The 22,869-nt window shown below is 40.6% G+C and overlaps 1 long non-coding RNA gene across 1 annotated transcript in view; it reads right to left on the reverse strand.

The window, feature by feature from the left end:
* LOC101861968 overlaps positions 1-22,869 on the reverse strand; it is a 41,894-nt gene that overhangs the window by 3,348 nt on the left and 15,677 nt on the right. Inside the window, exon 2 of the long non-coding RNA XR_220722.3 lies at positions 5,138-5,253. This is a non-coding gene — a long non-coding RNA (uncharacterized LOC101861968). The remainder of the gene's footprint in view (positions 1-5,137; positions 5,254-22,869) is intronic.

Here is a 22,869-nt window from a genome sequence, read left to right on the forward strand (position 1 = left end):
CCCCCCCACCTATACATAGGACCCAATTGCATGGCTAGGGGCCAGTTCCGTTGCAGGGAGCCAATTGCTAGTGATGTTACCAATTCAAGGAGGCTGAACGACATGCACCGTGCAGCACCATTGCCAGTTTTATGTCACTGTGAATTAAATACTTCCTTGTCAATATCGTCCCCGAGATTGTTGAGGATAGCAATGCATGGCCGCGCACAATTGAGCACTAAAGTTGAAGTCCAAGACATTGATTTTGACTCAGAATGCTTCGTTCGCAAACGTATTGAGCAATTCTTTCGTGACGAGATGGAGGATGTACAGCATTTGCAAGACAAGTAGTCATATAAGAGCCGAACATTAGAATGTTACCAGGGAGTAACATACAAAGAAAAGAAGGAGAGGACATAGGGATGATAGAGGTGTGATAGGAAACAAGGGGAAAACCATTCCACAAAAGTTGATTTTATTTCTTTCGTATTCAAAGTTGTTAGATTATGTTTAGTTAGTTATGGTGTTTTGAATCAGGGAGACGGTTTGGAATAAAATAAGCCATGTCACAAATACAGAACTGGAACCAGGAGAGACCTATTCCATTTGGGTTTCATTCTGTTTCCATACGTTTATAGTTAATGTTCTTGGTAGTAGTTTGCTTACTAACTAGACCTCTATAGATTCTCTAGTGTGCAAAGAAGGAGAAGTCTGACACACAATTGGCATGACGTCATTGCAAGGCAGCGTGGCGTTGCACTTTCGGGAGAAAAAAAAGCGGTATAAAAATGTGGTGCGAAACCGGATGGTGCAAGGAAATTCCCCACGCTTTTGACAGATTGACACGCAATTGGGTCTTACCATGCAATTGGCTCTTACACGATATCTATACACATGTATATAAATATGAATATGGATATGAATATGGATATGAATATATTAGTGAAACCACCAGTAAACGTTTCTAAACACGTGTTTGGCTCTTGCGATTGAGGGTTCATGTCTCCAAATCGATCCAGGGTGTGCGTGTTGGGCTGTAAAATACATTAAACAACCAATGACGCTGGTATAGTATGAAATTGTTGCACTCTTTGAGCAAATTTAAGCTACGAGTATTTCTCAGAGTGAGCATTTTATTCACTGTACTTCAAAACTTATTTCTTGGCATTACAATTTTACCGGCTAAGGACGTTCTAGGAAACAGGTCTACAGCGTGTGCAGATAATTACTCTAAATGAAATGGAAAGATATTTTGGCTTTTTTTGGAACTCTCGTAAATGGACTTTCCATCGTGCATCAAACGTAGATGGAAAAGTCTCAGCAACGAAGTTGGGTGGTCAGCGGGTACTACGATTTGTTTTGCTCCTTCTTTCCTGTCAAACATATATCATCGTCATCTCTCCTCCTTCTATTTGTGCTTGTGGCTGTCTTGTAAAACCTCGGTTCTTTTGCACTTATATTACCTTTTTGTGTTGCAAGTTCCATAGAACTCTTATTAATACTGTACAAAAATGAAGGGGATACGTCATTTTTCCAGGCCATCTGTGTGAGGGGGCGCAGCCTTAACATTTCACATTTTAGAAAGCACATTCTTGACCCCACGAAGGTCGTCCTTGACAATGCAATCCAAAATAATTCCAATTTTTCCAAGTGGGAATTCTGTTTTTTAGAGGTTGATGGAACTGATTGGTTTAAAGATCTAGAAAGCTCAGAAAACACACTCTCCTGGCGTGGGTGATGTTGTTATTGCTTTTTACACTGTTCGTTCATTTCCTTAACACCTGGAATTCTCTCCATGAACACATGCATGAAGATCACCCAAAGTATGAGGATCCAATGACGAGACTTAATTAACTCCTCTTCTTTCCATATCGCGCTAAAATATTATCTAAGCAGGTCTTAGCCTCTTTCACGCAAAGGACCCAATTAGGCCACTGGAGCTCTAGAGTGATAGCCTTATGAACATGACTTAGATTTCTCTAAAGGGGACTTCCGCGCGTGAAAGCATGGGCAGGGCAGAGAGAGCCGCGAGATTAAAGTATTTGGTTATCTAAGGGCAGATAATCAGAGCGGGATGCGTTTAACACGACATGAGATGTGCATGATCACGACGATACACAGTGTGATGAAAAGGTTTTGTTTTCATTTTGCTTTTCATGCTTTATTGTTGTTTGTTTTTTTTTGCTTTATTGTGTTTATCTTTATCCTAGTTTCCGTTCAAATCCTCAGATCGTTTCTGGTTGTTGTGCTGCCGTATCTTACGAGCATGATTGGCCACGCATTAAATCAGAGGTTTGAATCGAATATCTTCTTTATACACTTGGAGGGGGAGACTAAACGCATCTTCCTCATTCTTCTTAAAACATCTCCTCTTCACTCATTGTCTGGGAAAGGGAGAACACCGATACTTCAAAATGATTATTTCTAAGTTCTGTGATGTGTTGTTTTTAACTATTCAACTATCATCAGACATGGATTCAAAGAAGAGCAAGTTTAGAAAGAAATATAACGGAAATAGAACTGGTTTCTTGATACATCAAGATACCGACAATAATAACAACGCAAGTCATTTTCTTTGGAACAAACTCCGTACAGTACAACGCAAGGCGCTTTACAAAACCGTCATCTCTATACAAAACACAAGTCGTGAACGAACATGCATACACGCTCTTTATGATAACGCTAACACATTAGCAAACATTCATACTATCACATCATAATGGATAACGAATATGCACATTTCATTATGACCACAATCCAATACTTTAGTCAACAAAAGACACACAGCACTATGAAAAAGGACATTCCTAAAGGGCAAGACCCTGCATGACATCGCAGAAGACGCCCACAAAGCAAATGTAATCAAGACATAATAATATCGCACAACCATAGACAAGTGGCAAATCGTCACCCTAGAATTACACAATTCTATCTGCCTGCTCGGTATCTAGTTTTGATCAATTTGACGTAAAACATTTTGAGTTTCACAACATGGCAAGCTTTTTCAAATGCAATTCTTCGAATATCTTGATAACGACTCCCAATAGTCTTACGATTTTTATAAAGCAGACTGCAGATAGAACATTTGGTTTCTGATCTCATGGTTTTAGTAACTCAAAACGACCAAAAATGTCAGATACAACTTTGTAATTCTAAGGTAGCAAAGTGTCAACGTGGCTGGGCGTATTGCGCATCAGAAAACTTTTCAGGCGTTCGAGAAGGCTGTGTTCACAAAGAAGATGGAGTCAAAAGAAATATCTGAACAACTATAGACAAGTTGCGACAACATGGATGTACGCTGTGCTTATCACAAAACTGCTTTCTGAAGAATTTTACCAAAGCTACTCTACGAAACAGACATGATACTTCTTACAAGAATAGACATCAGTGTGCTATTTTTCTCCCTTTGGAATAATCGATAAACAAGCTAGTTGTGCTCACAGGGATTTGGGAAAAACAAGGAAATACAAACGGAAACTAGCTCTTAGCATTGCTGATTAAAAGGCAATGGGAGGGTGCAAAGAAAGGGTTGTGCGTGTCTTAGATTTAATTACAGAATGGCTCCTCGCCACATCAGCGATGCACAAACTGCCGAAACGTTCTGGTTTCTTCGAGGTTCGAGAGGCGTCCGAGCTAACTCAGAAAATCACGAGAGGCAGATCTGAATAATTCTCTTGTGACCTCGGAGAAAAAGCCCAGTGGTCGGAGTGCTCGCTCGTATAACAAAACGTGGGAGCAGAGGAAGAAAGGGGCATATGTGTCGTCTTACGTCGTCTTTTCATTCTGTGTGATTTTGTTATGGTTGTTGTTGTTGCTTTTTCTTTCAGTTATTATTTTTTTACAGCTGCATTTTAGAACTCTTGGACTTAGAGGGGGCTTTTTTTATAATTGTCTCTTTACACTTACACGTCTATATTATGCATAATGGTCATCTGGCTGGAAGTTGTCATTAACTGGCTCTACTTTTTCTTTTCCCCTGTGTTGTTTCTGTACGTCAGTCTTGCAGACTTTTCTCTGCAGTGAATGGTATTTATTGTGTTAATACTCATCTCTTATATTTTCATTTGTATAAATGTATGTGTAACTATCCAACTCATCATCAGCATTGCCTCTCTCACCCTGGATCAGGGTAAAGGTAAGGAACAAACACGTTTTATATTTCCCCATCCTGGGCTAGCCTCTTGATGTTATTCTATATTTTCCCACTTTTATTCGACACCTTTTAGACCATCTAAAAGTTGGGCTTCGACCTTGCCTGTCAGTTCAAGCCCGGGCTGAGAGGTAGACAACATCCCACGAAAAAGAAGAGTAGTATACTCCATAAAAGAAATTCTCCCAACACGAGACTGAAACTCTGGTCTTCTGCGTCGGACGAAGAAGCGTATAACCGCCACACTACAGACCTTGGTCTAACTGATTCTAATTGCGTCGATACACTTCTCTTCACTCAAATAAAAAAACGAGACCAATCTGGTGTGGAGACCTGCAATTTTTATGAGTCACCATCATCCTAATGAATTCCCTTGCGAGAATTGGGCTTAATCGCATAGACTCGACGTGAGCCATAATTCTGCAGCAGTCATCCTCTTCCTATTCACAGTGGGCTAATCTGATTACTCAATGGGTATCATGCTGGACTATGGATTGGATGTCTCAACGGGGCACTCTTGGCCTAGATTTGTTGGGAGGGGGTGGGGTGGGATTGAGGTCCCTATCGACGATAATGACAGCTGCACCAACAGCAACAAAGACGACAACAACAACAACAACAACAACAACAACAACAACAACAACAACAACAACAACAACAACGACAACAACAATAACAACAACACCAATAACAACAGTACTACTACTATTAATAGAGTCTACTAGTACTACTACTACTACTACTACTACTACTACTAAAAAGAAGAAGAAGAAGAAGAAGAAGAAGAAGGAGGAGGAGGAGGAGGAGGAGGAGGAGGAAGAGAAGAAGAAGAAGAAGAAGAAGAAGAAGAAGAAGAAGAAGAAGAAGAAGAAGAAGAAGAAGAAGAAGAAGAAGAAGAAGAAGAAGAAGAAGAAGAAGAAGAAGAAGAAGAAGAAGAAGAAGAAGAAGAAGAAGAAGAAGAAGAAGAAGAAGAAGAAGAAGAAGAAGAAGAGCAGCAACATGTCTCACCTGCCAGCGTAGTGTCGTGTGTTCCTTGGGGCGAGGCTGGAGGAGGAACTGCCCGCCATGACCACCAACAAGGTCAAGGCCACGGCTACGACTGAGCGGAGGAGACAACTGGTCGACTGGTGGGTGTGGGGTGAGATGGAAGGGAAGGGCAAAATAAACAACGCATTATACATGTGTGAATTTATAAACATTCTAAAAAGAGATATTTTTTTAAAAATTGCTGACGTCTGTGAGGTAGCAGTTAGACTCTTCGCTGTCGTACACAGAAACCCCGGTTCGATTCTCGAGTGAGGTGAATTCTATCGAGTAACTCTTTCTTTTTGCTAAGATGGTGTATCCACTCTCAGCCCCGAGTTGGTCCTGATAGGCAGGGTCGGAAGCATGCTTCCTAAATGCAATAGAATGTTTCCTCTGGGCGTTAAAAAACAGTTAGATTTATTAAGTTTGATTCTGTACCCAAGGGATATTTGTGTTAGAGTATAATAATGTTGAGGTGCAGATACAACCAAATACAAATTTGACGAGATTTCTATGAGTCTGTTGTGTTTGAACTCGTGTATGGGTCAGTTCAATGGGGGTTTTTTTATCCAGGCGTTCATAGCCTCTTTTCGACACACTTTAGACCATTTAGGAAGTGGGCTTCCAACCCTGCCTGCCAGGGCAAATCCGGGCTGAGAAGGATACAACATTCTGTCAGAAAGACCTAAATATCCGATATAAATTTTCTCTCCTTCCAGGAATCGATCTTAGGTCTCCAGAAGCCTAACTGCTACACTGGATACACCGGTGAGTCTGTTCACGTGTGTATCCGTCTTTGAGTCTGGGAATGTTTTCTTGTGGCTGTACTGTACACGTTTTCTTCCTGAGAGATGAAGGAGGTTGGTCATTGTCATTAGTCATTGCACTGCCTATGTATAAGCATTGAGTGTTGGCTTTGATAAATAAACTGATTCATTGCAGTATTGCAACAGGTGGTTGGTGGGTATTGCTGGCGAGTCATTTCTTTACCATCCCTCCATTCGTTCATAGCATGTCTGTTCTGCCTGCTCTTCCCCAACGTTAATTGATCGTTATCTTGTCGACGTGCTTCTCTTTTACAAAAACGAAGGTGATTTAGAGGTAGCTAACAACCTTGACTTGCAATTAAGAAATTCCCTGTCTTGCTTTAGTAAGTTCATTAAATCTGTGCCATTTTTGGATTCGGTGCAGTAAACCGTTTTGTTTATTTTACAATACTCAAAGAGGCTTGGGAAGCACGTTATTTTTAGGGTTTTCATAGACTACAGTATAAATTGTGAGTACTCTCCCCAGACAACGATAAAAATTTAAGACTAAGACATTGGCTTTAAAAAGTAACCCCTTTGGCGTTTTTACGTTAATACTTGTGCAACACTTAACCTGCAGATGCTCTGAGCCATTTCGAAGGCGAGTACCAATTACTCCTTTTTGTTGAGGTTGATGTTTTCTTTAGGCATTTTTTGGGTAGAAATGAGGTTTCTTGGGAGATTGTTGAGAATTTCTTGGAAGGAAAAGAATTCAAATGGGTTAGTACGCCTAAAACTTGATGAAGCCCACATCTGCGGTTCACTGATGAAAAACAACAATAAACAAGCGATAACTGCAATTTCTTGGACATTTGAATAGCCATAAGGACCTTGAACATCAAACTATCACTGGCAAAATTGATGGCAAACTGGACAACTTACTTGAAGGGCCCAAACAGATGGGGGAGGGGGAAAAATCAGGATGATGTTGCTTTTTAGAGCATCCGAGCAAAGACATGAATGGATAAATATGTTCGCAGATGTCTGTCTTAGATTTGTACTTGATGCTGTGTATATTATTATTGTGTGTGCAATAAGAGAGAATAGGTGAGAGAATACGTGCATGTGTGCAGGTATGCACTCGCAAGTGTATTAATTTGTGTGTGTGAGTGTGCGTGGGTGGGGGGTGGTTGGGTTTGTGTATGGATGATGTATGTCTACGTGGGGTGGGTGAGCGGAAGTGACTGGTGGAATACCAAACCAGTGTGCCGGTGTCTGGACAGTAAAGATTTATCTTATCTTATCTAAAAGACGAATTCCGCTTCCTGGTCTCGATATTTCCTGTATAATTCTGTGATTCACAAATACAGTCAAAGGACAAAGATTTGATTGCAAAGTTCTAAAATTTGCCTTCCATCCAACTTGACAACGGAAGCGATCACTTTACAAGGTATAATTCCAAAGTCATACTGACCCCTCAGAATATTGACCTCTTTGATCTTGCATTTATGTCCGTGCACAACCTCGTCAAGCGTTGTTTTGTTTTCTTTTCTTTTGTTTTATTACACTTTGCGGTGGCTACTAGTTTTCTTTTCCCCTTTCGATTCCCTGGAACGTCACATAAAGGTCTGTCAAGCTCCCTGGAATGAGGTTTCGATTTCCTGACTACTTCCGGTGAGTGTGTTAAGATCATCTCATTGAAGGGTCTTTGAACTTCCATAGAAAAAAGAACAGTTTCAAAAGGCCAAAAAGAGCAGTAAAGATCAAGTTTTTTCCCGATTTTAAATAGTTATTGTCTTAGAACGAAAGAAATAACAATCAGTATAGACTGCATTGCAATTTTCATTGTGCATATCTCCACTAGATTAATCCGCTTCTGAAATCATGTTTACAATAACAACACTTCATTGATTCAGCATGTTCGCTCTCTGTCTGTCTCTGTGTCTCTCTTTCTTTCTTTCTATCTATCTATCTATCTATCTATCTATCTATCTATCTATCTATCTATCTATCTATCTATCTATCTATCTATCTCTCTCTGTATCTCTCAATATCTTTCTATCTCACTCTGTCCTTCTATCTCTCTTTCTCTCTGATATCCACTCCCTCACCAGGCACCCCTTCCCACACACACACACAAACACACTCTCTCTCTCTCTCTCTCTCTCTCTCTCTCTCTCTCTCTCTCTCTCTCTCTCTCTCTCTCTCTCTCTCTCTCTCTCTATCTCTCTCTCTCTCTCTCACTCACTCTCTCTCTCTCACTCACACGTTTATTGCCCGAAAACATTTGAAATTTTGAACTGCAAAAAAACAAAAAACGTATTCTTATAAATAATATCATAACTTGGTTATTATAAAATAAATATGACTATGACCATGGCAATCTTTATCCATCTCTCAAGGAGAAATCTGTCTTGGTTGATTACAAATGTAGTGGATGTTACAAAGGTCAGGTGCACTCACACATACACATAACAAGACAAAATATTAAATACATGTATTACCAGCTGACCCCCCCCCCTTCCCCTCTACTAAAAGGAATCACGATATCAAACAATTGATCGTAAACACAGCTTCCGATTCTGTGTAATGTATAATATTACGAAGTGTATACAGACCCGGTAACCGGGAACAAAGTCACAAAGTATACAGACCCGGTAGGGGAACTCTTTTGTGATTTCGGAGGGTTTCAGCGCCCAGACCCGGTAATGTGTGCGTGTGTGTCTGTGTGTGTGTGTGTGTGAGTTAAAGAGAGAGAGAGAGAGAGAGAGAGAGAGAGAGAGAGAGAGAGAGAGAGAGAGAGAGAGAGAGAGAGAGAGAGCGCAGGGGGAAGTGCTAGCAAAATGTATATAATATGACATGTCTGCCAGTTGGCAGGAAGGAACGAAAGACAGAGACAAACAAAGAAAAAAAGAATGCGAGCGATACAGAGAGAGAGAGAGAGAGAGAGAGAGAGAGAGAGAGAGAGAGAGAGAGAGAGAGAGAGAGAGAGAGAGAGAGAGAGAGAGAGAGAGACTGCTCGATTGAAATTATGACATTGTTCTTTTCTTCAAATTGTGATTCCTCCAACTCCAAAACAGGGGAAAAACGATCGTTCATCGAAAAGACATCCGCAATCTTCATTTAGTTTTAGATCTAGAATCTAGATCTAGATCTACAGTCTAGATCTAGGCTAGCCTCGAAATTAGATCAATGATTTATATCTGTCTGTCTAGATCTAGACCTAGGCCATAGATCTAGAAGAACCTAGTTCTACCCTGAGCCAAGAGGGTGCTGAAAGTTTCCGAAATCACAAAAGAGTTCCCCTACCGGGTCTGTATACTTTGTGACTTTATTCCCGGTTACCGGGTCTGTATACACTCCCATAATATTATTATATGGGAGGCGAGGTATCGATCCTACCTGTTTGCACTGGTTCCAGCTGTGCGGGATACCTCAACCTAGCAGATAGACACAGAAAGATACTCTACAGAGTATCTTCCACTAACGGGAATCGAATTCCCCTCTTTTGTGTGCAAAGATTTTCACCTATTATACCACATACTCTGGCGTCTTTAGTGAAGCGGCCTTGCGCTTCGCCGTCGCACGCAAAAGACTTGAGTTCGATTCCCGCGTGGGGAGAATTTGTACTGAGTTCCTCGGTCGTTTTGCTTTGACGTTGTGTTCCTCTCAGCCCGGGTTGGTCCTGGCCGACAGGATCGAAGCCTGCCTCCTAAATTATCTAAATTGTGTTGGCAGTAGGGTATACTCCTACTTTTTTAAAAATGGTAAAAAAAAATCAAGAAGACGTCATACGAAGTGGCTATAATTAATGGGCATGTGTTAAATGAAATTTTAAATCACACGAGAAAACCGCTACAGACCTTTAAACCCATGTTCTCTTAAGGGTCTAAACGATCAATTATGGAGTTCGTAGCAACTAAAAATAAAACCACAGGCGGTCAAAAAACATTCAAGTCAATGGGTAACCTAAAAAGTCTATAGAGTTCTGACTCGGATCAGGACCTGCGCACTTTAGGAAATGAGGCGATTTGCGTCCGTTTGTCTCGTTTCACCGCTTATAACGCCATACTTTTCAGACGTGTGAGGTACGGCATTGTCCTAATGTGCGTGGGCACTAATGCCATATAACTCGCCCACAAAAATAACAGTCATTAAAAAAAAAAACACATTCCGTCTTTCCACTGAAAGTGAAGCGTTAAGACAGTTCAGATTTGTTAACAAAGAAAGTAAGTTCTTTGCTTTATCAACTTTGCACAGACAAAGAGCAGTAGTAGTGTGTTCTTTGTCGACTTTGCACAGACAAAGAGCAGTAGTAGTGTGTTCTTTGTCGACTTTGCACAGACAAAGAGCAGTAGTAGTGTGTTCTTTGTCGACTTTGCACAGACAAAGAGCAGTAGTAGTGTGTTCTTTATCAACTTTGCACAGACAAAGAGCAGTAGTACTTGTGTGTTCTTTGTCGACTTTGCACAGACAAAGAGCAGTAGTACTTGTGTGTTCTTTGTCGACTTTGCACATTTTCCGGACATTACTATTTTTTAAAATCCGAAGCTTCTAATTAAGCATCCGTTGTATCATTGTACGAAGTGAGCTAGCTTCTGTAAGAGAAGAATTATTAAGCTGGAAGGCAGTTCCTTAAGTTTCATGACCAACTGCCATTGCCAGTAAACCCCCAGCTTGTTTCTCATCCTAGCGAGAAAAACAGTATGTGTCACGACTTGGTGGAATTAGGCGGCCGTCAATTTTTAGGGCATATCGAGTTATTAGTATCATCTTAAAGCTCGCTCATTTGTCTTGTTCTTGGTTGAAAAAATACCCCTCTATCTGAATTAGAAGTTGAGATATTTGCGAGTGAAGAAGGTGGGAGTCGCCTGGGGTCAGAAGCAAAATTAATGAGAAAATGGCCGCCATTGTCTAGTGACTTCCAAAGCTTACATGTCCTTGGATAGAACAAATATACATTTTTTATGGCTTTGATCAATGTGTTCCAGTAATAATACAAACTGAAATGTATTTTATATATACCGAAAAGGCCTTGAGCCCCCCCAAAAAGTCGATAAAAAATTGCCCAATAAAATGTCGGTTTTTTCGATTTCATGGTTTGAACGAGCGCCTGTTTCACCAGGATGTTACACACATTTCGTCACGTGTCTTGCATTTGAAGACCACAGGGGACATCTAGTGTTGTCCAAACCATGGCCCTTTTCTTCAGATCCCCACAGTGCAGCCCAATGATGACATAAAAAAGATAAAACATTTCTGGAATAACCACTCAATGAATATTTCAACAATAAAGACACGAAGACTTCTAAGACTTCTATTCATAAAAGAAACAGTATGTCTCTGGGTGTAAATTTTCATCTAGTAAAAAAATGACATCTCCAGTTGTTTTTGTTTTTGGTTGTTGTTTTTTTCTGTTTCTTATTTTCTAAGGGGGGGGGTAGTTTGTTTTGTTTTTCTCTTTATTTTTGTCCCTGAAGCCTTCATTTGTGAACAGGAAGTCTGGTATCGATTGAACCCCTGTCGGTGTGACGTTATGTCAGTTGAGGCCACGTTGGACAGGAGCACCGCGGAAGAGCAATCGCGACCCTGCCTTAACGACAACTCGGAGGCGCAAGAAATCATGTATATTTTAATGAATTGATACTTGCTTTTCCACTGGTCAAATCTAACCTAAACCATGGAAACCTTACAGCCCCCGCCAGTTCTTTGTTCTTACTTTATTGGATTAGAGTAAGGGTTAGATTTCCAGTCATATTACGATCAGTTAGAGTAAGGATTAGGATAGAGTTAGGGTTAGGGTTAGGGTTAGGGTTTCATCGTCATCAGAATATTCAAATATCGTTCGATTTTCAGTCTTTAGGCTCAAAATAATATGTTAGGTTAGCCCCATAAGTATATGATATCTGATTTCAATTTTAGCAGTATATATATCTTTGTTGGCTCCGCCATGGAGGTTAAAACCTAAAGAACTATGATCAAAACGTAGGCTCCTCCGCCGTCAAGGTCAAGCTGGACTACACACTTGATCAATGTAATACAAATCATCGCTAATGCCTGGCTATAAATAGTTTTTTTCTTTCTCAGTAGCAACCGTCATGGGTAGCACCATTTGCAATAAAGATTTTGTTTGTAAGCCGTTCAAACTACTGTATGCCCCAAAAGAAATGTTTTTAAAAGAGAAAGAAGAAAGCTGTGTCATTTATTCAAAAACTATGTTTCTTTTCTTGCTTTTTTCCAACATCTAGATATTTGAAACTGCAAATTGTAGAATTTTAAATGTTGGACTTAAGAGGCATATATTTGAAAATCTGGCTGGTGATTTAGACTTCAGGCTGCTACGATCCAGCCTGCCAGTTCAAGTCATTCCCTAGATGAAATAGAAGTCGAGATATTTGCAACATCCCAGTAGAAATTCGGCAATATTCAATGTAACAGATTCTTCGGTGAGGGATTTAAACTATGTTCTTTCTTACGCTCAACAGTAAAGAACCTAACTAAAACATGCATCGATATCACCATTGTTCAGTTTGACGACATATCTTTTTGGATAAGACGATTCACGAATAGAAATTGTTCCTCTAGGGATTTGGGGGGTCAGAATAAAGGACTAGGACTTCGTAACAAAGGATTCCCGGTAAACTTTGAAGACAGAACGCTTGGTCAACTTCAAAGAGTAAGAATACAGTTTAAAGAGGAGAAAAATCCAGCGAGGAGGGTAAAATAATGGGACAAAATTCATATGTAACTTTTGAGCTTTTGTGTACAAGGTACTTACTTTACTTTATTTTGTCTGGCCTTTGTAATTTTACGGTGTCGTGGGGGAGAAGCAATTGTCTTTCTTCTGTTTGATGTATCGCCTGTACAGTTGCATGGAATATATTGTTTTGTTACTGTTGTTGTTGCTGTTTCTCTAATTTTTGCCCCCCCCCCCCCCCCCGAGCCATATTTTTCAAGGTCTCCGTCTTCGTCGGTATCCATCTGATCTCTGTATAAGGTAATCTCGCCAATAAAGTAAGCTTCAGCATCTGAGAAATTTAGATGAAGGGAAAAGAAAGACAATCGTGAAATAGTAAGCAGGCATAAACTCTTCGCTGATTAGTATTCACGGGACCCGAGGGAGAGGAAGACCAAGGGACCGCCTGCGACAGGTTACAGTATGACTAAGTATTGTTGTCGGTGGTACTAACTGAGACGAGATGTCTGTGTCCTCTTTTTTTTTTCTTTTTTTTTTTCGAACGAAAATAATATTCCGCTCTTGAAGGCCTCTGCAAAAAAGTCTTTTCTACTTGTAAATTTGCTTTTGTAGGTTTATTAGTTTGTTTGTTAATAAATGTGTCTGTTTGTCATTGTTGCTATAGTTTGCTTTTCCTTTGGGGGGGGGTCTGTCTACTTGGGAAGCTGTTAGCGTTTAACGCTCACAAAAGTGTAAGGTAGGTCATTTCAAAAGCAGAGCAATAGGGGGCTCTCGTGGCCTAGAGGTTAAGGTGTTGGCCTCTCATTCAAAGGTCCCGGGTTCGAATCCGTGTAGTGACCGAAACATTTTCTTCTCTTAAATTGTCTCCTTTCATCTCCTTTCCTGCTCTCTAGCAATGTTCTGTTGTCTGCTTTCATTTCCACTTCCTGCCCCCACCCCCTCACCTCCTTTGCTCCTCCTCTGGACTCCTGACTCTTTCTGCAGCCTTTCTACTGCTACTCTTTGGCTCCTCCTTACTGCTGTCTTTCTGCCACACCCCTGATCTTCTGGTAGGAAAGATCTACACCTAGCCTTCTCGGACAAGGGCGAAAAATCTCGGAGGGCCTGTGTGCAAGTTGCGCACGTTAAAGATCCCTTGGTGGTTTAAAATCGATAAGAGTAGGCTTCGGCCGCCACCCAGGCAAAATTCAAAATTTCCTACCAACTGAAAATATTAGGTGTGTCCCGCGCGCTCATATGACCTTATGCAGTTGCGAGCGCCGTAAAACACTTTACAAAAACAAAACAAAACAGCAGAGCAATACTGGATTGATAGGAAATATTTGGGGAAAGATTCAAAGAAGAAATCGTATAATAATCGAATTTGAACTTTGCGCCTTTCTGTTACAGATGAAGTTCGTAATCAACTAATAGCCAGTTTATCAAAACTGATAGAAGTTGAAGTTTCCTTTTCTAGTATTTTCTTTTCTATTAAATTGTTTATTGCTTTGCTTCGCTTGAGGTGTCTTGTTTCGCTTTGTTTAGCTCTGGCTTCGACATGAGCCAAGCATAGCTGCGTCACACATTAAACTGTATGTCTATAAAACAAATAAAAATAATAACTTCATGATATTATGTCAATATCAAGGGCCTCAATCATTTTTTGTCGTTTGTACTCTGCTCCTTCCAAATTATAAAACTTTATTGTTCTCCTTTCTTGACCGTCATGAACAGAGCTCACGCTTTTCTAATCGGAAACGGCCACGTTACGTTTACAACTGAGCGTCTTTGTCTTCGGCCGAACGTAGAGAGTGGTAATGTCAGCATCCAAAGCTGTTCTTCGGGTTCTCTGGCCTAGATTTTCTTTGTCTGCCTGTTTTTCGTTTTCCCTCGGGGTTTTCTTGCAAGACTACTATGACATGTCCTGATATAATTTTTTACGACACATTTAATTTGAACTACTTTTTTTAACAGGCGGTTGGTTGGCTAGTGCCAATGTTCGACGATATTTTAAAAGTATTTTTCCATCGTTGTTGTGGGCCTGCCCTACTTTTCTTTGGTACGAAATAAGGTCAATTTGCTCATACAAAAGTGTTGGTGTTTAGGAACTTATTTCGTTTTTCTGCTAGATTAATTTTTGTTTGCCTTCAATTTCAACCCAAGTTCAAGTACAAATTGCTTCCGTATCGCAGCCCAGAATAATACCAGTCTAATTGTTTTTACAAGGGAGGTCGTGAAAACAATAATATAATGGGAAATCTTGTTTGAGATAACATTAGTCTTCATTGAGAAAGAATTTTTTAGAATAGTGCGAGTGTTTTTTTCCATTCATTTAAAGATCTTGAATGTAGATATTATAGGAATCGGGCTGCTTGGACTCTGCCTGTCGGGACTCTCGCACGGGGTGAGATTGAGTATCCCAGGAGAAAGACACTGATAAAAGTATAGACTTCTGCATGCAGGGATAGAACTCATATCTTCTGGGGGCTTAAAGCCCAGAGCCATTACACCACAGAGGCCGGTGAAAAGCATTAAAGTAGTTTTCTCCAACTATTTGGTTTTGGTAAGTTGTACATGTACTTATTCGACGTCAAAGAATTAAAAATGAATCTTTGTTACAATGAGAACATTTTTTTTCCCAAAAGGGACTAATGTAAAAATGGCCTCTGTGGCGATTTTACTCATTCCAAACAAGAATTGTGATAACGCCTTTTTGTTTTGCGGGGGATTTTCTTTTTTTTTTGGGGGGGGAGAATATTTGGACGGCGGGGTCAAGAACAGATTTTTAAATTGCAAACTGTAAACCCTCCTCTACCAGGTCAATTGACTCCGCATATTTGCTTTTTAGCTTGGTCGTCAGTTTTCTGCCTGACAAAGTGATTTGTCTTCAACTCCCTGGTGGATATCGTGATTGATAAACCTGTTTAAATGAAACATCATTTAAATGGGGGGGGGGATTCTATTTAACCAGCAGTGAGGGATTCTGATATATCTTTGTTTAAAGTAAGATCGATATGTGCACTGTATATGGGAGTGCATCACAAGGGTCACCATGACATAGCTGGTTACGGACATGAACAGAAAGAAATTTTGTGAAATGGTATAATTCTAACGCCTCTAGCAACAATGTAAGATTATATATAGCTGGGGGGACTCTGAATTTTACTGCCATTTCCGATAGGACCAGAACAAATAGGAAGTTCGTGTAAAGTGCCTTTCCCAAGGATACAACGTCGTAGCGAGCTGAGGCTCAAACCCCTGAACCTGCAATCTCACGATTACAGATCCGGTGGCTTAACCACTAGGCTACAGACTCTACTTTGTCAGAATGTAGAGGAAGTACATGGTTTGATTCCAACCCGCGTTCGTTTCAGATGCGGACGTCTGATGGGAGGTCTTATTTCTTCATTCCTTGCTCTGGGCTTAAAAGGAGCCTGAAACGTTCACCATATCATAAAATCAAAATTCGAATGGTATCTGATTATTTTTGTATTCATATCTGAAATACAGTCGAACATGTTCTAACGGCCTTATGTCCAAGATAATTACCTGTACAAATGACCACTTCCCACTGCCTCGGTGTGCATGTTTGTGTGCGTGTGTGTGTGTGTGTGTGTGTGTGTGTGTGTGTGTGTGTGTGTGTGTGTGTGTGTTTGTGTGTGTGTATGTGTATGTGTGTGGCTTTGTCGTGGAATCTACAAGGAAAACGTAAGAAAGGAAGACAAAAGATGACATGGAGGCGAGTGGTACAAACGGAAATAGAAAAGGCGGGGAAATCATGGAAACTGCCAGAAAAGGATGCATAGGACAGAGAAATGTTGTTGACGGTCTATGCTCCACTGGGAGTTAAAACGGACAAGAGAGAGAGAGAGAGAGAGAGAGAGAGAGAGAGAGAGAGAGAGAGAGAGGGGGGGGGAGAGAGAGAGAGAGAGAGAGAGAGAGAGAGAGATGTATGTGTTTGTTTATAATATGTTATATTGATATTGTCCTAAATGTCTACCTGCCAAAACAAACATTTTCTCCTCAACAATTGGTGGCCATCTTGGTCTTCGGCAATCCCGACTGTAATTCCTACCCTGTTTTCATTCCTGATAAGGTTACAAAGAACTTTTGCTTCCAAAGGGCCCACTCACATTATACAAAATGGAGCGTGAAAAAACAACAAGATAACGCTATTGAAGTAGGAGAAAGGATGTAATATATTTGAGAATTATTGGACCAGACGTGTGGATTGAAATTGCACAATGTCTTCCAAACTTGGATTCGGAGGGGAAATTGTGAAGGTAAATAAAATGACTCAAAAATCGTTAAGCCTGATAAATGAAAACTGAAAAGCTAATGATTTCCATAATTTGTTCACGTTTGCGCCTACGGGTTTACAATTATTTTTGCTATTGATAATGTCGCTGTTGCTGATGTGGTTTTATTGTGGGTGATGCGTTTCTTTTTTTGTTATTCCCTTCTAACTGTCAAACGACGGAGATTTCCCGTTTGTGACTCGGCTAATGGAACATGGAGAGAACACAGTTTGAACACGGTAGGGGCGGTTCTAGTAAAGGCACGGTTGTAGGCGAAATGTTGAGAGCAAAATGAGTCCGACAGCTCTAAAAATATGATCACGCTGAATGGGGTTTCGTTCATGGACGAATTTAAAAAGAATGCATTAACTAATGAATTACTTAATTAATTTATTAATGAAACAAACAAAATAGAGAGAGGGAAAGAGAAAGAGAGAAACGGGGGGGGGGAGAGGATATTAAATAACCGTTTTGGTGTCTTTAGACCTCCTTAGGCAGAAGAAAGATGTCGCACAGAGAACGTGAGGTAGAGTCCTCTTTGGGGATGGTTTTAGGGAGTATATCCGTCTGTCTGCTGGTGGGATGTTGTATCCCTCTCAAACAGGGTTCATTCAATTTAATGGTCAAGAGGACGTCTTCACCTCAGTTTGCTCTATGTTTTTTGGTGGTTTTGTGGCTGTTTTGACTAGATCTGCTTGCTCCACGTCTTCTTCAATGTTGTTCTAGCCTGGTTCATGGCGAAACGTAGCTGTTATCGAGACAAGAGTAGAACGTGTCCGAGCCTCATTGTGAAGAAGGAAATTGATCATCTTTGGTAGGTGATCCTCTTAAGAATAAATGTTTTTGTAATATAGAAAATATGTGAGCCTAGACGGGGAAGATTGTTCTTGTGGACAGGTGATTGTCTTGGTCAGGTAGTCGTTATTGCAGGTTACATTGTAAAGTTGAAAATGTCTAAGACGGCCATGTATTGTCGAGGAGGAAATTGATCATCTTACGCCGGCGATCGTCTTGGAAAATGTCATTGTATTATAGAAAATATGTAAATGGGGAAGGGGGACAGTGGTCGTCTGAACAGACGAATATCTATGATAGGCGGCTAGGTGACCGTAGGAGCAGGGTACTTTCAACGACTGACCGAGATCACCAACTCACCCCCTCACACCCCCCCTCCTCCCAGCATACACACCACACACCCTCTCCCCGGAAGGAACCAAACCCCACTACCTCGAGGCAATTTTCTGCTTGATGGCATACTTTAATATCATAAAAGTGCTTCTCGCCCTCATCGATACGACTGAGCTCATTTGTTTAGGAGGCGCACTGCCTCAACCATGTATATTCCATCCCAGATCAAAGGTAAAAGTACTTGATCAAATATCGTTTCTGTGTCAAAATCAGGGTATGTCCTCTTCCTGAATCAGCTCTACTTTCTGTCATTAACCAGCATACCCGAACGACCCGCCCCACCTCTCTCTCTCTCTCTCTCTCTCTCTCTCTCTCTCTCTCTCTCTCTCTCTCTCTCTCTCTCTCTCTCTCTCTCTCTCTTTCTCTCTCTCTCTCTCTCTCTCTCTCTCTCTCTCTCTCACACACACACACACACACACACACACTCCACTGATGCACTTACCACTTATAAATACTATTAGACCAGTCAGTTATTCAATCAATCGTCCTAGCAATAGCGGATGTGACCCTCCATTTATCAAAATCGATGACTATGTTGTGACTTTTCATGGGGTTTTGGTGTGCAGCGATAAGAGAGTGCCTTCGATTAGCTAGGGTACCAATGTCATTATTAAACTTGTTCAGTTTAATGACCTAACTGGGCTTTACGCTCACTTAACCCTATTGAAAAAGGACTTTAAAAAATGACGCTTCGCCAATAAAACCTTTATGTTGACTGGAAAGTACCTCTACTCACGGTGTTTTTTAAAACTTGTTCAATTTCGCGATCGTTGTAGGGTCACGTGGTTCAATCCTATCAGGAAAAGACTTTAAGATATTACGCCTAGTCAATAAAAACCACTTTACTGAATGGTGTTTTTAAACGTGTCCAGTTTTGCGACCTTTGTAGGCTTTATACTTACATGGTTCCTCCAGCTTATCGCAGTTGCGAGAGCCGTAAAACCTCTACTAAAACAATAACAAAGGAGAAAAACGTTAAAAGATTGCACCTCACCAATGAAGCAACTCTACTAAATAGAAAGGGGCCTATACTCATGGCGTTTGTAAACGTGTCCAGTATCAGAGCCTTGTTCAGTCTCAGGACCTGTCTTGGTTTTACACACCTTGGGTTCAAAACGTTGTGTCGGAAAAGGACGTTGAAATAATATGTTTACGCCTGGCCAATAAAACCACTACACTGAATTAAAAAGGACTTTTTCCTAGGGCGTCTGTAAGCTTGTTCAGTTTCGTGACCTCTCTCGACTTAACGCTATCATGGTTTAGTTCTTCCTATCGGAAAAGGACCTTAGAATAATACATTTATACATACTACACCTGACCAATAAAACTACTCTTCTGAATGGAAAGGGATTTTACCTCTTGACGAGTTTATATAATGCTTGGATACTTTTCAATCAATACAAACGGACCTTTTTCTTTCATTCAACGTGGCAGTTGTTACTACAATTTCCTTTTCTACCCTTGCTTTCTTAACTGAGCACAAAAGCGTTTTTGTCTTTCTCCGGCTTTGTTTTCATAGAGCTAATTTGGTCTTCAAAGTCTTGGAAAACTATCAGCCACCAGTACTCATTAAGCATTCAGATCAACACTATTCTGTGCAAACAGAAGCCTTTGTATACACAAGCTAAACTACCTGCCTACGAAGTGACCGTAATACTAAGTGCCGATTGTATTCCATTGACTGAGTCGGGGCCAAGCAGATTTTTTTTTCATAAAGGGGGGGGGGGGAACAGCACCATTTGGGTGCTATACGACCAATTCGACTCTCGGCCAAGAAAAACAAATGTTTGATTTTGAAGGTCCCGGTTGAATTCGGTCGCAGTGTGTCAAAATGGTAGCTATTGCCCTAACATGAGAGAAAGTCTGGCTGATCCCGACTGAATCAAGTGAATCCAATTGGCTGCAGTGGGTATTAGTGAGCTTGTTAGCTCTAGCTTACAGTACAATGGGGGTTTTTTCGTTGAATTCTCCGCAGCTCCACTTGTACCTTTGACTTTGTAATCCACGGAACGGAGCAGTGGGGGGTTACTACATCCCATGATTTTGACGTACACTAATTACTCAGCGGTACGTTAACCGTCGACTATTTATTCTTCTATTACGTACGTCCAGGGTATTTTTTTACGGATGTAGCCATCCTATACGGCGGGTGTTTGCTTGGTTACCATAGTTACCATGCTCTTTTCATAATAATTGATTGCTGGAATTTATCTTTTTATGCCTGAATAACATCAGCTCACTTTGAACTGAAGTGCGCACTAAGCTCCCGTGAAAGCTTACCTTTTTTCTATTTGTCCATTGCTCACAATTTCAGAGACCACATTTATTTTCATAATCGTATACATATATTAAAAATCAGGGACTATTTCAAGATTTCATATTATGTTTTGTGGTTTTTGCCTTTAATATGTAAGCCAGTAGGTATGAAAATTCAGAGAGAAGATAGCATTTGAACGTTGACGCAATCATCCAATAAGGTCGATGTTTGCTTGGTTACTATAGTTACCAAGTGTTTAACATAATAATTGATTATTGGAATTTATTCTTTTGAGTCTGACTTTCATCTATGTCGGCGTTGTAAGCGTTTTGGTCAAGAGATATAGATTTTAGAGATCTCAGTAGCGGATCTAGTACAGTCGCAAGTGACAAAATAGAGTAGTTCTTTTTTTGTTTTTGTATAGTGTTTTTACGGCGCTCCCAACTGCATAGGTCATATGAGCGCGCGGGACACACCTAATATTTTTAGTTGGTAGGAAATTTTGAATTTTGCCTGGGTTGCGGCTGAAGCCTACTCTTATCGATTTTAGACCACCAAGGGATCTTTAACGTGCGCAACTTGCACACGGGCCCTCCGAGATTTTTCGCCCTTGTCCGAGAAGGCTAGGTGTAGATCTTTCCTACCAGAAGATCAGGGGTGTGGCAGAAAGACAGCAGTAAGGAGGGGCCAAGGAGTAGCAGTAGAAAGGCTGCAGAAAGAGTCAGGAGCCCAAAGGAGGGGGTAAAGGGGGTGAGGGTGTGGGGGCAGAAAGTGGAAATGAAAGCAGACAACAGAACATTGTTAGAGAGCAGGAAAGGAGGTGAAAGGAGACAATTTTAGAGAAGAAAATATTTCGGTCGCTACCCGGATTCGAACCCGGGACCTTTGAATGAGAGGCCAACACCTTAACCTCTAGGCCACGAGAGCCCCCGGAGTAGTTTTAATGAACCAGTGCTTAACAGAGAGTAACAAACAAACAGTGTCTAGAATAGCTGACTATGAACCTAAAGTGCTCACTATGAGCTGAAGTGTTCACTTAAGTCTCCTAAAAGCTGCCCAGTGCACGAATCTGGTGGTCTGTCTGGTCAGTTTCCTTATGCGCTGTGCATGCTCATCCCATTTTGTCGAATGTGCCTAACGGCAAAGAATCGTTTCAATTGTGCTATTTTCACAACACTGCTCAAATTGTTTGTTTTGGTTGTTGGTTTGGGGGATTTTTCAAGATCTGTAATAATAATTATTTATCATTATTTGTTATTGTTATTATTATTATTTGTTATTATTATTATTATTATTTGTTATTGTTGTTATTATTATTATTATTATTGTTATTATTATTATTATTATTATTATTATTATTAAGTAGAGATAATAGTGATAGTGATGATAAAACTAAATATGAACAATCTATTGCTTCTCCTCCAGACACACCTATGCTATGGATATTTCTTTTTCTTAAAAGCGATTAACTTAGTGCTCACACTCCCCCCCCCCCCCCCCCCCCCTCCAATCACATTCGTCAAGGATTTTTTTAATGCATATTATTTATTTACTTTCATTTATTCTTGTAAGGAAAAACGTTACACCTGGTGCTCTGGGGATAAGGGGGAGGGGGTGGCGAAAGTCTTCTCTTTTATATGAAGACACTGGCTAAATTCCACATTGAGACCAAAGCCAAGCTCATTAACTTTATCTTCGTCCCCACCTTGACCTACCAGTGCCAGATATGGACCTTGACCTAAGGTCTGGAAAATAAGATAACCACCTGCGAGAAGAAATGTCTAAAAAGAGCCGTCAACAAACCCAGACGGGACATGATTTAAAAAAACAACAAGATCAGAGAAGTGATGGAACAACACCTGTCTCCCACTACATTCGAAGGCAAACAATCAGGTGGTTTGGACATCTGACACGTGTGGTGCCTCACCAGCTTGCAAGTAAAATGTATTACAGAAAAATATCAGGGAACAAGGCAACAGGAAGGCCAAGAAAGACCTGGATCGAGGGTGTGAAGGATACCCTGAAATCATACAACGTTCCACCCTGCCAGGCCATCAAACTTGCTAGAGGCAAAAAGCTCTTTCTCCCCTCAACGCCCTAGAGGTAAAAGACGGATAAAGTAAGTAAATTAAGTAACACTGATTAAAATCGCTTTTTTCATCCGATACGATCAAACGCATCCGACTAAATGAATGAGTGCGTATGCCTTCCATGGATCAATTCGACTTTGCAAGCACAATTTACCCGGGGCGTGAACAAGGAATTATTCGTCTCGACGGGTGCGGGATTACAGAAAGCGACTGGCAAAAACTAACTTAAGCCATGAATACTTGGTGTTTGAGGGGAGTGGGACAGTACTTTTTACAGTGATGTAACAGTGGTTAAACGGAGTGCAAAGAATCTTACAGCAACGGCGAAAGAGGGGAGTGAAAGCATACTTTTTTGTGTGAATGTTACTATTGCTGGCTCTTTCTCTTGTTCTCTGTTTTCTTTCTCTCGTTCTTTCTTTCTCTTTTCCCTTTCTTTCTTTCTTGCTTTCTTTATAAATA

The sequence above is a fragment of the Aplysia californica genome, unplaced genomic scaffold, assembly GCF_000002075.1.
Source record: "Aplysia californica isolate F4 #8 unplaced genomic scaffold, AplCal3.0 scaffold00385, whole genome shotgun sequence".
NCBI lineage: Eukaryota > Metazoa > Mollusca > Gastropoda > Aplysiida > Aplysiidae > Aplysia > Aplysia californica.